Below are 15,196 nucleotides of genomic sequence, written 5' to 3' on the forward strand. Positions count from 1 at the left end.
TGTGGCCGGTACGGTCCTTGCGTGTGATCTTATAGCCTTCAGGGATGGCAATGGTGATGTCTGGGGCGGAGGAAGCGTTCATCCATGTTTCTGTTAGGAAGGCGATGTCTGGGGAGATGGTGTCTAGTAGATTCCATAGGTCAATGGCGTGTCTGTGGACCGATCGAGTGTTGAGAAGGATGCATTTTAGGTGGTTGGGGTCGGGAATCTGTGGTGTGGTCGTAGCGGAGATGTTGTCGGTGCCGATGAATTTGCAGGAGTAGCAAGAGAAAGGTCCATGGGTGTGTCCAGGAGCGGCTTGGACGCAGTTGGGGGCGCGACCGGGGTTAAGGGCTAGGAGGGTGGCGGCATCGTAGGTAATGCGGGAGGGCTGGGCAGCGCGAGGTGCAGGGGGTCTGGCGCTGGGCGCGGTCCAGGCGCGGACGGGCGTAGACGGGCTTACCTTTGGCGCACCTTCGGCGTGAACTGGGCGCGGTCGCTGCGCGTGGACGCTGCGCGCTTGGGCTGCTGTCATATATGGATGGTGGGAAGGGGGAGGGGCGAGGGCGGCTCAGCTGGGAGGCGGGGCGGGCTCAGGTCAACATGGAGCACAACAACAACAGATCCAAAATGGAGGGGGGAGTCGAGCAGGGCGCCGGGGGGTATCGCGCAGTTAACTCTATGTCAAAGCAACAATGGTGCAAGCAAGCGAGGTGCAGTTAATACACTTAATTAGCTGTTCGAAAAAATGCACAGGTCGAAATATGGCACAATCAATCAATGCAGCGCACTTAAAGATACCGGCAAGCAGGCGAGGTCAATACAAATATTTAGCAGTTCTAAATAGTGTACAGTCACACAATGCAGCTCAGATTAACGATACCGCTTCAGGTGGAGAGGCAGGGGAGCGACCACTCAGGGCAGAAGCAAAGAGGGATCCACACATATACCCCTTGAATACCCAGTGAAAGGACACCACACAAGTGTTATGAAAATAAACAAGATATTTATTAAGAATCACAACAGCCCTGTACTCTTTATGAGGACAGGGTACTAAGCACAAAACAAAACTCTTACGAAAATACTTAAGTTAGCACAGTATATACAAATGCCCGAGGGGCACGGAAAACCATATACTCTGAAAGTGGAGTACTGTACTTACCTGCTAGTAATTTCGCATTCCACTTTCAGAGTATATGGTTTTCCGTGCCCCTCGGGCATTTGTATATACTGTGCTAACTTAAGTATTTTCGTAAGAGTTTTGTTTTGTGCTTAGTACCCTGTCCTCATAAAGAGTACAGGGCTGTTGTGATTCTTAATAAATATCTTGTTTATTTTCATAACACTTGTGTGGTGTCCTTTCACTGGGTATTCAAGGGGTATCTGTGTGGTAAACAGCTGGCTTAACACGCCCTCTCGAGTCTTTAGCCTTAGACTGCTCGTATCCACGCTACTAGGATAGCTGGTCTATAAGGGCCTCATTATAATGTCAGATAGAAAGTTTCCGCCCGACACCGTCTCCGATTCGGGAACCAACCAACTTGTGGTCGACGGCTCTGCCTGACCGATTACAAAGCGAGTGAACACTGTTCGGTCGGAGTCCCTTTGGGAACCTGTGTTCTGCCTGACAACACATACTCCTATCGGAAAATGGGGTGTGTGTGAAAAACCCTGCACACTGTCACAGGCACCTCATTGTGCCTTCCACACAGTGCAGGGTTTTACAGGGCAGTCCCTTAGGTACCCACTGGGCCCCCTACAGAGGCCTCAGGATGAAGGAGGCCCTGTTTGGGGCTCCCAAAGCCACTTTCTGACAGTCTTTTGATGTCAGACAGGCCGACTAGGAAAGGCTGTTAGAAATCGACATCATATTCGGTTGGTTGGAAACGCTGTCCGTAAAGGTGCATGATGTGGTCCCGACCGACACGAATACTCAGCGAGCGAGTCAGAACCCATTCTGAATAACCGCGTGATTTCCTTTTCCGACCGTGAACATCATAGTCGGTCTGGCTGATTGTAAACTGACCAAGTAAGTCGGAAGGGTTCCGACATGGTCTCGGAGATTCTGCCTGTCGGGCAGAGGCTTTCCGTCCGACACGGTAGTGAGACCCTTAGTCTCTTTTCTGGACTTCAAAGTCTGGCAGTGAAAAGAACCAGGATGCAATACCATTCCTCCATGTAGCAGGGTGCACTGAATGTGAGGACTTGCTTAAGCCTTCAGTTTTGGAAAAAAAGATTCAGAAAAGGAAATGTCTGAAATCAAAGCATTGCTGTGGTTAGTTTGCTGCCTTCATCTGCTCCTGCCTTCTACCTTTGGACTTTGCTAATTTTGAGAATTTGTTCGAGCTCAGAATCTACCAGTGTGAAGGTGCTGAGTAGACCGGAATGGCTCAATGCAGTTGCTACCTTGATTTAGAGGTTTTGCTGAAGCTTTAAACTTGGCCAACTAAACTCTGTGAATGAGATGAATCAGGAAATTTTGAGCACCAAGGACGCATCATTCTCAAGAAACGTCAGCCCTTTAGCTTGATCTTCCTGAAATTCCACTATTCTTGGCAGCAGAAGCTGTCCCTCCTAATCAACATTAAAGCTCTCAAGCTGAAAGGGACAACTTCTAGGGTACCTGGCACAAACAGCATTATGAGGCAAGCTCAACCACTCTCTACAGTCAGGGCCTGGCCACAGTTCTGTGCAGTGGTTAGTTGTTTCTTCTTATTAGTTGTTTTAACATGCCTGGGACCAGAGGACGATACGTTGTATTACCCTTGAGTAACACTTTCAGTTCCTGCATACAAGGGATAGCAGGTCAGAGCTCAGCTCTCTCCACACAGACATAAAGAGCAGGTTTGAGTCCAAATGTTGTTTACCAAGTTTAAGGAATAATTTCTCTCATTCATTCTAATTCTGTCAGTCGAGCAACAGCACACTGCCAATCACTGACAGTCCAGTCACAAAATTTCAAAATCCATCAAACAAGGCAGGGGCAATTTACTTTTACGTGGAGGAGTCTGAGAAGGTCTTATCCCTATAATGCAAAACATAGTGCTTTTCCAATATGCAGAATGCCAGGTACACCTTCCAGAATATTACCTTTGCAGCCAACTCTATAAATACTCTCTCTTCAGACATGCTTGAAAAATAAAGAGAAGAAGAAATGTGAGATGAGATAGTCTTCCCAGAGTAACATTCATCTTCTATCGTTCAAACACAGTTTGCATACAATCCTAATGGCAGGTGCATTGGCAATGTTTGCAAAGCCTCTACCATTCATAATGGTTCCAATTTTCAAGAACGACCTGAGAGTGCCACTGCATGTAATGTTTATGAACATACATTTAATCAGAAAAGAAATAACATTAAGGGGCCCAATTTGTCTCAAATTCTTGAACTTAATTATGTGCCTCCAAAATGTACACATAGGCTATGACCTACTAGGCTTGTGCATATGAGGGCAAGAGAGGTTATCACTTTGAGACTATTAGGTTTGAGACTATAAGGTGGAGAAAAGCGGGGGGTTGCTTCAGTAAAAGAAAGAACTAATTGTTATGTTTTCATTTATCTGTATTTCTCAGTGGTTTCTTTTCATCTCCTAACAACAAGGTTCTAATGCTGGAATCTGGATTTTGAAGTCCAGCAGTGAAGCTTGGCTGAGGAGCTTAGAGGTTGGTCTCTGGGGGTCGTTGTACCAATCTACAATAAATCTTCTTTAATGAAGAACTGTGTCTTGTCATCCCAAAATTGGCAAACACAAAAAAAACGTTCTCTAAGGCAATTTATATTAAGATAGAGTATGTCAACCGCTTTGGTTTTTTACTCTGTGAAGTGTATATATCACATAAGATTTTTGTTTTTTCTATAACAAACCCCCTTATTCTTTATTTATGTGGTTGTTTACAACACTCTTTTGCCTATCATTTAAAAGGCCTTTTTCCACCGACAGTCTTCCAGAGGAAAATAGTGACTGAATTTATAATTTAAACATTTCTCAATCTGTTCAGTGCACCAACAAACAAACACCAATTGTTGGTGAAAAAAGTGCAAAGGGACACAATTATCCCTCACAGGCGAACCACCACCGGGGTAACTGGCAGGTACTCACCAGATAAGCCCACTGTTCTCATCATCGGTGGTCATTTTGTCACCCCAAAAAAGTGTCCAAAACAAAGAAAGAATTTTTTTCAAACATTCAACTGTGTAAGTGCAGTAGAGTGACAAGTAAATACACTCTACGTTTGTGACATAATGTGATTAAAATTGGCAGGCACACCTTTCTCATAATTACTTTAATATTCACTAGGTGTGAACTGTCAAATTAAAAATTTGCTGGTTGCTATCCATGCATACCTATCTCACATGCCAACATGTTTCTTTGCCTCTAAATTTTTGGCAAATTCTTCAGGGCCATACACCTCTTCACAGCACCAAAGTTGGACACACCATTCTAGAAAGACCTTATTCAGCTTATGTTTCTCATACAAGCTTGTGAGGTAACACTGTGGTCATACAAACTCCTCATGTGAATCCTCCTTTATTAATTGACCCTTCAGTTGTTGTATCAATCGGCTGGGACCTCATGGAGCAGGACGCTGCACTCCGTGAGGCCCCAGCATCTTGGAATTTTTCACCTAGAGTGTAGGGGTTATTATTTGTTTTCTGCTGATCACCACAAGGTTTTTCCTGGCAGCGAAATACAGGAAAGAAAGACATTCACCAGTCCCTTCTAAATAGGATGGGTGATGTAATGTCGTTCTTCTGATGGTACCTAATCTCAAGGGCCATGATAGGAAGTTATCTATCATCCCTGCTAATTACTATTACACGGATGACAAGACTATTTATAGATAATCAATAGGGGTACTTGCTCCTGTGTGAAAAAAGAAGAAAAAAGGGGAGAAAGAATGGTTGGAATGTATGGTTCTGGCGATGGTCTTCCTTATTCGGAAGTGTTGCCCTCACACACCCATGTAGGTGTCATGCTTCATCATCAAGCTCTTTGCTCCTCATAAGGCTGGTGCTGCAATGCCCCATGGGCCCCGACAGAGGCATCTTTAACTGGGATTCCTTTGTATCCGCCATGATGGTGTATGCTGGCGTGCAGAGCTAAATATTTTAGGGGGAAAGAGTGATCTAAAATTACCTGGGGGAAACCAAACTAAATTTTATTCAAAGTTCCTTTGGTAAGATTAAAAATGAAGCCAGGGTAGGGTGTGCAGAGTTAAGAAAAGCTACTACCTAGTGTGTGTAATGAAATGAACTTTCGAAGTTTCATAAATGAGGTCAACATGTTTCGCACCCTATTGGTCCATAATGGATCCTCAGCGTTTCTTCTGGGCCAAGAAAGGAGTGCCCTACTCCAGTTCAGGGTGGGTGTTTAGAGTATCGTTTTATGTAATCCCTGGTTATGACACATTAGATCAGTAATTTCTGTAATATGCTCACCCCAAAAGGTATCCATAAACCAACCATTACTAATGGGCCATAGGGTACCTTAGGTCAAGGCAGAGGACCATGAAAATATTGCGGTTCAGTCTTGTGTGTGGTCTGTCGCCCGTGACCTACCCCTCACCCTTCCTTCATGTAGATGTCTAGAGTTGGTTTATGGATACCGTTTTTGGTGAGCATATTATAGATTCTACTGCTCTAATGTGTCATAACCACACTTTATGCACTCTTCTACATAAGACTTTTAGGTTGTTGCCCTGATTCTTTCCACAAAGTTTAAATAGCATGTTTAGTATCTATAAGTCTATTTGAAGACTGCATGCACACTCTGAAGTCCTTTACAGTAGCTTATTTATTTACCTTGACGACATTTAATTGGTTGTAGGGAGTGCTGGCCAGACATGATTGTTTGCTTAGAACTTGGAATGTATGTCCACTGTGTAATGCCGTTCTCCTTGCCGCTTCGTCCAAATGGTCGCAGTAGCCCAAAAACCTTAAGCATTTTTCATGGGCTGGTGCTATTAGTCATAAGTAGCCTATTTCTTGTATGGTGGATAGCATTGTTGACATTGTAGTCCTCAAATATTGATTCCGGCATTTGTCTATCTTGAGGTTTATCTTTTGTTTCAAGTGTTGTTCCTCTTAAGTCGTACTAGCACTACACTCCGTTGTTTGTAAACCATTCTCCCCCAATCCCCTGCTCCCATTTGGCAGTTAGTTTATTCATTTGACCATTGATTGGCAGAGGTGTGACATTGGAAAAATAAGTCTGAAAGCTGAAAGGATATGGGATTGATAGTATGGTTTTACAGTGCTTAGCCTATTATAACTTATTCTTCATCAACACAAATTTTGCATCGGTTGCATCTCATGCCTTTGTGGATTATGTCTGTGCTGCAAAATAATTGGAAAATGAATAAATATAAACACATATATTCCTTAGGTTAGGGGATGGTTGGTGAACTTTGTCTCCTGCAAAGGGGTCAATTACGATACGGCCCTTAAACATTTAGGGATGCATCATGATGGGCTGGTCGGATTCCTTTCCAACAGCTTCATTTTGATGGAGGAGGTCGGAAAGGAATCCGGCCAGTCACTTCGGCTGGCTTCCGACGGGCTCGGAGAGCCCAACCACCAGTCGGAATGCAGCCTGAAATCTCAAGGGCGGCTCTTTTTACCCTTGAGATTGCAATGCACGGTTTCCGACATGGTTTCCAAGCCGGTCTGTTCGACATGGAAACCATGTCAGAAAGCGTGTTTGGGGGCTCCCAGCCGGACCCCTTTTGGTGCACGAACTGCGGTTGGAGGCCGAGCGGGCACCTATGGTGCCCCCCTGTTGATCTCTGCACCTTGTGGTGCCAGCCACAGGGTGCAGTGATGAACTGCATCTCCCACGTCACTATGGAAGCATGCATTATTGCCGATTTCTGGCAGTAATGCTTGCTCCCATAGTGAAATATAGGAATGCGACCAAACAGTGTTCGGTCACATCCTAATGGGGTGGTCGGGACCGAAGACTGGGTGTCGGTCAGACCCATGACCGAGTCGAAGTCGGGCAGAAGTGATTCCGCCTGACATCGTAATGAGCCCCAAAGTCTTTTATTTCCCGTTACCTAGTCTCCCTCTGTTAGCCGGCATTTACTGTATGTTGGCTGCTGAACTCTCATAGGTTGCAGATTTCCACTGCAAAATTACCGTTCAAGAGATTTCCTCCTCTCCCTTAAATCGTCAATGCAACCAAAACATACTTTAACAGAGTTTTTTAAACTTATATTGCACAACTAAGCTAAAACTTAAAAACAAAAAAACATATTATTAATGAAATATGCAAAACGTATTGCATTTGCTAGTGCTTCTGATTCAAGCTTTCATAAATGCGTTCAAATTGTCCTAGTTAAACTATAACAACAGAGACGTTCTTCTGCTTTGAAGACAAACGCCTATTTGGACCAAAAAGTGGTGGCCAGTGGAACACGGTGCCGCTCCAGTACAGAAACTTAATGTCATAAAGTTGGGTGTTACTGTGGACTATAAGTTGTCTTTGACCACTGAAGTGGGCAAAGTAGTAGGTACTTGCTTTCTATTCTAAAACTGCTTCATATGATTGTCAGTGCTCATTCTATTGAGGCTCGTAAAATTGTCACCAAAGCCCTGATTGTGTCCAGACCAAACTGTTAGAACTCATGCTATCTTGGCATCTGGTTTTTCCTGTTGGCTCTGCTGCAGGTGGTTTCAAACGCGACTGCCAAGGTGGTTCTTAACCTTTCCAGGACTGCTCATATGACACCTTTTTAAGGGAATTACACAGGCTTCCAGTTCGCAATAGGGCTCTTTTGCAAGCCCCTGTGTTTAGTTCTAAGGACTTTAAATAATCTATGCCCAAGGAATCTCGCTGGGACATGTTATCTTTACTGTTCCAGGGAGAACCTATATTTAGTGAACGTTAAATTAGTTGCTATCCGTTGCATTGACATCTAAAACTTGGAATGAATGTCCCTCTTTCATTCGATTAGAAATCAATATTCCTCCTTTTAAGAGAAAAACTAAACATCTGGCTTCATCAACAGCCTTAATGTAATTTTCTGGGCAGCAGTGTGTTTATAAATATTACAACATCACATATTACATCTATTTATGTATTAGTAGGGAGAGATAAATCATATAGATAGATTTTAATGGATATATTTTAAATGTACCCATTTGCATAATGTTTATGCCAAAGAAGAAAAGACAATATCATTCATTAAGGGCCAGATGTACGACTCTTTCATTTAGCGCCTCGCAATTTGCGACACATTGCGAGTCGCAAATTGTGAGGCTCTAAATGAAATGTACAACAGTGTGTTTACACTGTTTTGCGAATCCCAATGGGGTCGCAAATTTCGAGGCTTATTCATATCAACAAGGTTCACAATTTGCGAGCCCATTGTGAATGCCAGCCCTCCCAGGGATGGTGGCCTGCTGGGCTCAGCAGGGCACCATGTCTGAGACTGCTTTTTAATAAAGCAGCTTTAAAAAAAATAAATGCAGCCTGTTTTCCTTAACGGAAAACTGGATGCATTTTAAAAAAATGAATGAAACTTTTTCGTTTCATTTCTTAAGGGTAGGCATTGGTCCCTGGGACCACTGACTGCCCTTAAAAAATTATTTCACATGCATTTGCAAAGGGGAAGGGGTCCCCTAGGGACCTCTTCCCATTTGCAAATGCGTTACCGTCTACTTGAAGTAGGTGGTAATTGCGAGTGTTTTGCGACCGCAATTGCGGTCTGTAACTGTACTACATCAATATCCAGAAACAGGCACCGAATCCTACCTTAACCAGCAAAAGCGGAGTAAGGGCCAGTGTACACGGTCCAATGAGTTCTCAGCGTCAATCAATAGTAGGAGAGCTGGGATCAGAGAGCAGAGTGCTTTATCGATAAGATTCAGGAGTCATTTTGTATTGTCACTACGGACTCTTTTGGGTATGACTCCAGCCCTGGACTGGATCACCCAACCCTTGCATATAGGGTTCTAGTTGGACCACTGGGATGTTTATAAAGATCTTGGTATCAACTTTGAGTAAGAGATAGGCTTATACCATGAACAGAGGATGGGGTCTTTCCCAGACTTAGGGTTCATGGTTATGGTGGCCCCCCTTCATGTCAGTGAGTGTACCAATACAACTACAGGAGTTACCAAAGGTGCCAGTTACACAGCAAATGTTTTGTAAAAGTCGGTGGTGAACCAGTCTGCCCTGGAGCCTTCTCTCTTGCAGCCGAGCTATAGACGGGAGGACATCATCCTCTCGTATGTCTGTCTGCATCTGGAGGCCGTCTGTGCCGGTCTGCGGCACCTGCATAATTTAGTGCTTCTACCAAGTATAGGTGAGCTTAAAAGTATTCAAATTCATCGTTGTGCGCAGGTTGGATCTGTGGTCCGCGAATCTCGGCTATTCTGCTTGCGTGCTTGGGCCCTCAGCCAGTGAGCAAGTAATCACCCTACTTTAATGCCCCTGCATAAAATTTCTTTTTGGTACAGAAGAGAGTGTACTCTGCTTTGTCCATATCTAGTGCTCTGAATTGCTTTCTGGCTACTGCTAGCTGCTTCGTCACGTTATGAGAGTCCACTTCTATAAGATAGAGGAACCTCCAGCGGAATACATTTCTTTCGAGGACATTGAAATTCCACTAACTTACCAAGAGCATGGTTTAAAGGCACCCTACAACATCAAAATCACATTACTAGGCTCGGTCCACTAGGTAGACCAGGAGCGACATGGCCGGTATTAGCCAGCTATACACCACATCCTGCCATTGAACAAATGGCAGGTCCAGAACTGTTAGCTCAGCTAAAACAATTAATTAAAATCCATAGACAATAAGTACAATATGTCATGCTGATGTTAAAAGTCCAACCTGTTATAAGAATTCCACAGCACACCCCTCATCAGGGGAACACAAAACAAAATTACACCTCAGACTATACAATCATTCATCTGTAAATTACCCACAAAAGGGAACAAATTTAATTCTGGTTAGCTGAAATAATTACTCAGATCAAGGCAGTATTTCCTGATAGTACACCACATGAGAAACTCAGGATTCTTACAATCTGTTTACCAATGGGAATCACACCACATCTGGAGGACTGTGACACTTGGGGTAAAGTCTTTGCTGCAATCTACACAAAAACACATGAGGTTCCGTCCATGGTGGTAATACCAGACGTACTGAAACAGATTCAAAATGAGTACGGGGAAGAGCCTGCTTCAAATCTCGGTATGAAGTTCTTGAAGGATTTTAAACAGGTGTCAGCTATAATATTAGCTAATATTGTTAATGTTAATGTTAAAATCGGATTTATATAGCGCTCAGCTACTCCAAGGAGTGTCCCGGCGCTTTAACATACCCGATGCAGAGGTCAGGGGCAGATGAACGGACAAAAGAGTTATTGAGCAAACAGCCAAGACTTCAGCTCCTTCCTGAAGGCTAGTAATTTGCAGTTTTTCCTCAAAGAGACGGGCAAGGAATTCCAGAGTTGAGGTGCCAGGTGACGAAAAGAACGACCTCCAATTCTCGCTCATCTGATAGATGGAACAGATGCCACGACCAGGGAGGCCTATCTCAGTGTCCTAGTAGGCATATAGAAAGTCAGACGTTTCCTAATATATTTCGCACCTGAGAGATGGAGCGCTTTGAAAGCGAGCGTGAGCGCCTTAATAGCAATCCGTTTTCAAATAGGTAGCCAGTGCAGTTGTTTTAGAAGCTCCGATGCACTGGTTCTCCGATGGAGACCGTAGATAGCTCTCGCAGCAGAGTTCTGCACTATCTGAAGGCGTGAAAGAAGATACTCTGGCAGACCCAGGTAGAGTACGTTTGCGTAATCCAGACGGGAACCTATCGGGGCCTGCACAGTAGTTTTCCAATGCTCAATGGAGAGGATCAGAAGGAATTTTCTCAGCATTTTCAAGATGCCAAAACACTTCCCTGCGAGTCCAAGAATCTGGGGCTTCAGAGTAAGGCCATCGTCAATCTGTACTCCAAGATTCTTGGCCTTGGAGGACGCAGCCGCCGGGGGATACATATCTGGGGGCCACCAAGACTGCCATCTGGGATCGGGTGGGCATCCGAATAAAAGCAACTCCGATTTATCGGAGTTACATTTGAGGCTTTGATGTTTAAACCATTCGAAGACCGCACCCAGACAGCCTCTGATCCACAGGCCATCAAAATCGGAACCCTTCTTGCAAGTAAAGAGGAGCTGGGTGTCATCAGCATATGACACGATCTGGGCACCAAACGACTCCGCCAGTGCCGCCAAAGGGGCCATATAGATGTTAAAGAGGGTGGGGCTTAAGATGGAGCCCTGAGGTACCCCCACCTCCAGTGGCGGCATATCGGCGGAGAACGGTGGGGCCCAGACCGTTTGATGGCGGTCTGCCAGAAATGACTCAAACCAGCTGAACACCGCTCCCCGTAACCCGATCTCTCTGAGTCTTAAATGGAGACCGCCATGGGGAACGGTGTCGAAGGCCGCCGACAAGTCCAACATTACAAGCATGGCCTTACCTCCTACGTCTAATACCTCTCTTATGGCATCTGTGACTTTTAACAGCGCGGTCTCCGTGCTCATGTTGTCACGGAAGCCCGACTGGGTGTCATGTAGGATGTTATTATGTTCTAAGTAGTTGGAGAGAGAGATGTGGATATGCTTCTCCACCACCTTAGCCAGTGCCGGGAGGAGGGAGATGGGCCTGTAGTTGGCATGAACCAGCGGATCCAGATTAGGCTTCTTCAAAGCGGCAGGATCAGGGCATGCTTCCAGGCCCGGGGAACCGCTCCCGTGCTTAGCGAGAGATTAAGCACCGGGTTTACCAGGGAGTTGATAGCAGGAGCTATTTTTCCGAGACATTTTGCGGGACTGGGATCATGAGGGGAACCAGATTTTAATTGAGTGAGAAGGTCCAGTGAGGAAGAGAGAGACAGGGGAGGAAAATCAGAAAGAGTGGGACCGTCAAGAACCGAAGATGTAAGCAAAAAGACACTGGTCTCCAGCGAAATCACAGCACTAGTGAGGGGGAAAATGTCTTGAATAGACTTAATTTTAGTAGCAAAATAGTTTGCAAGTTGACATACCCACGGTTCAGTATGAGAATGCGTGGGCAGGACAGGGGTGGGTAAGATGAATTCTTTTACTATATGGAAAATTTATTTGCTAGTATTTGCCGCATCCTCAATTCTCCTAGCAAAATAGGCCTTTTTCTCTGATATGATGTTACTGTGATAAAGTCTAATGGATTCTCTATATTCAATTTTTTCGGTAAGATTGTAATGGCGACGCCAGGCCCTTTCAGCTTTCTTGCATCTTCGCCGCTTCTCAGCTAGGGAAGCAGTAAACTAGGGGGCGGAAGCCCGCTTGCATGCTTTAGGGGAGACTGTCTCTGGAGCTAGCTCTTCAAATCTATCGACCAGCCAAAGATGCAGGAGGTCCAGATCCACCTCTAAGCTCCCTGACAGCTGGAATGGATGGGATGAGAGTGCATGCACCAACATGTCTGGAGACACTCGATGAAAGGCTCGCACAGTCTGCCGGGAATGTACAGAAGGTCTAGAAAAGGTTTTATACAGCGAGTGGATCTGAAAATTGATCAAATGATGGTCAGACCATAGTACCGGTACCGGGGGGACATACCAACCGACATGGTCGAGAACACTTGGTCCAAGATATGGCCCTTATTATGAGTGGGGGCAGTGACATAAGGTAACAGCCCTAAAGGAGCTGTAATATCAAGAATCTTAATGACATCGACATCACTGCATGAATCCATGTGAATATTGAAATCCCCCAGCAGCAAACAATGATCCGATTTTAAACAAAGGGCTGAGACCGCGGCCTGAATCTTCTCAAAGAAAGTGCCTACGGGTCCCGGGGGTCTATAAATTAGTAACCCGACACATGCTTGGTGAGGGGACAGGGGCAGGGTAAACCCCAAGGACTCACAACCCAGAATGTTATCGGTGGGAATGATGGCACAGGAAAAGCGCTTGTCCACCACCAAGGCTACACCTCCATCCCTTCCCATAGGCCTATCTTTCCTAAAGATGACATAGTTAGAAGGAATGGCTGTTGCTATGTCTGGGCCAGAGCTTTCTCCCAGCCAGGTCCCCGTAAAAAAGAGACACAGAGGATTGACCTCTGTCAGGAAGTTATAGATGTCCAGTGAGTGCCTGCTTAGGGATCTGGTGTTAAGGAGTAAGCAAGGATTATAGGTGGGCAGATTACAAGAAGGTGCTATATCGGAACTAGCCATATGCCAGCCACAACCAGGGCAGCACGTTTTAAAGGTCTGTCTGCCTAGAAAAATACTACTGAAGTTGCTCACATCACCCCTTAAGGAGATGAGCTCTGCGGTGGTATAAGTGCGCATACTCACTAAAATCAAGGGAAAGCCTGGAAAAGGTAGTGGCCCCGCCCGCACCCGTCCGCCTCCGGGACGCTGACGGGCGCAGACGGGCTTAGCTTAGGCGCTCCTTTGGCGCATCCCCACAGCGCATCCGCTGCACCGAGGAAAGTGCCTCTAATTTATAGAAGACGATTCAAAAAGGGGGTGGCTCATTGCACCATCAGGATTCAAGCAAGCCGGGCCGAAGACGGCTCAAATGCCAGAAACCGGTCCCCGGAAGCTTGTTTCCTTCCCAGTATAAGAATTGGCTTGGTAGTTTGGTCTGCCCTGTTCCATGATGCACTGGGCCAGGGACAGACTAATTTGCATATAGCCAGGTTCTTAGCTGGGATGGTGCAGTGAGCTAAAAAACGGTGATGGATCAAGCCCTGATCTGTTGACTGGGTATGAGTATTCTGTTTTATTCAGATACTCTGTCCATCACCACCCCCTTTTCTGAATCTAATTTGTAGAAGAGCAGGCGGCGTGATGAAGACCGCACCGCTGGTCCGCCGACCAGCGTGCCAGACTCCTCTCAAGATGGCCGCTATCAGAGTAGGTAGCCTACGAGTCCCAAGATACCCTGCGGCACCTCGTCAGCCGTGCGGGTATGGGGAAGAGGAAGAGAATCCCCTGTGATGCTGTTGCCACCCATCAAAGCGGAGAAAACAGAATTCAGGAAGGAAAGGTAGAGAGCAAGAATACACTCGGCTTTCCGCCTCAGGTGTAGAAAAATAAAAAGATAAAGAGAGGAGTACACAGTCAGGTATTATAACACAGCATGTAAGATAGTAAATGCGCTTGCAATCAGCGCAATAGCAAGTCCATGCAGCACTAGTTGCCAAATGCCACCGGCGCTCGCAATCACCTGTTTAGGCGCTAGCAATCAGCGCGACATCAGACAGTGCAACACACAAGGGAAAAGTTTAAGAAGCGCTAGCAGTCAGCACAGGATACGATTATTTTAAAAGAAGTCAGAACAATTAAAAAATGCCACAGCACATCAGCACCAAAACCTCCACCTCAGGTATTAGCGGGGAGGTTACTAAAATCAAAGGTGAAGCAGCATCCGTGGCAGTCCACCATAAACTAAAAGAACTTGATGTAACTGAGCAAACATATGAACTTGCCAGAATAATAGAAAAATCCTATGAAGAACTAGGAAGAGATAGTTTGGGAGGGAAACCAGTAAAGCCCGAACTAACAGAAAATCCTGAAAATGTTTTTATTAAAAACACACTCACTACTGCTAAAAGGAAGTGGGAAAATACTAGACAGACACTTCCTAAAGAGAAGCATTCTCAATCCAGAGGTACGTCTCCTCAAAAAGAGCCCTCTGAAAAGAGGTATAACCTCAGAAACAGGGATAATTTAGAAAACCTGATAGATATCAAGATACCGATATTCGTTCCTCTCGTACCTTTCAGACTTTCTTGCAGAAATCCAAAAGAAGAGGACGATCAGAACACAAGGAAGAACGCGTGAAGTCCAAAGACGATCAACACTTTCCGAAAAATAAGAAAACTCAATTCACCAAAAAGAAGGTAGCACGTCTTAAAATCAGACATGCCGAGTATCTTGAGGACACAACTCAAGAACGGGGAGTGGGCCCACGCAATGCTGGACAGTGCAGCAGAGTTTACCATAGCTCGCAAGATCCAGAAGGATCATCTGGAGACAGTGGACATGAATGAATGCATTCAGGTTGAAACTGCAGATACCAGGGTTAGTATACCACATAAGTTATATGAAGTAACACTCCGGATAGAGGGGGACATAACTCGAAAAATAAAAGCACTCTTTTTGGGAGAAGCTATCAAAGGGTTATGACATTCTTCTAGCTGAAAAAGA

This window comes from Lissotriton vulgaris, chromosome 3_2 (genome assembly GCF_964263255.1).
Source record: "Lissotriton vulgaris chromosome 3_2, aLisVul1.2, whole genome shotgun sequence".
Taxonomy (NCBI): domain Eukaryota; kingdom Metazoa; phylum Chordata; class Amphibia; order Caudata; family Salamandridae; genus Lissotriton; species Lissotriton vulgaris.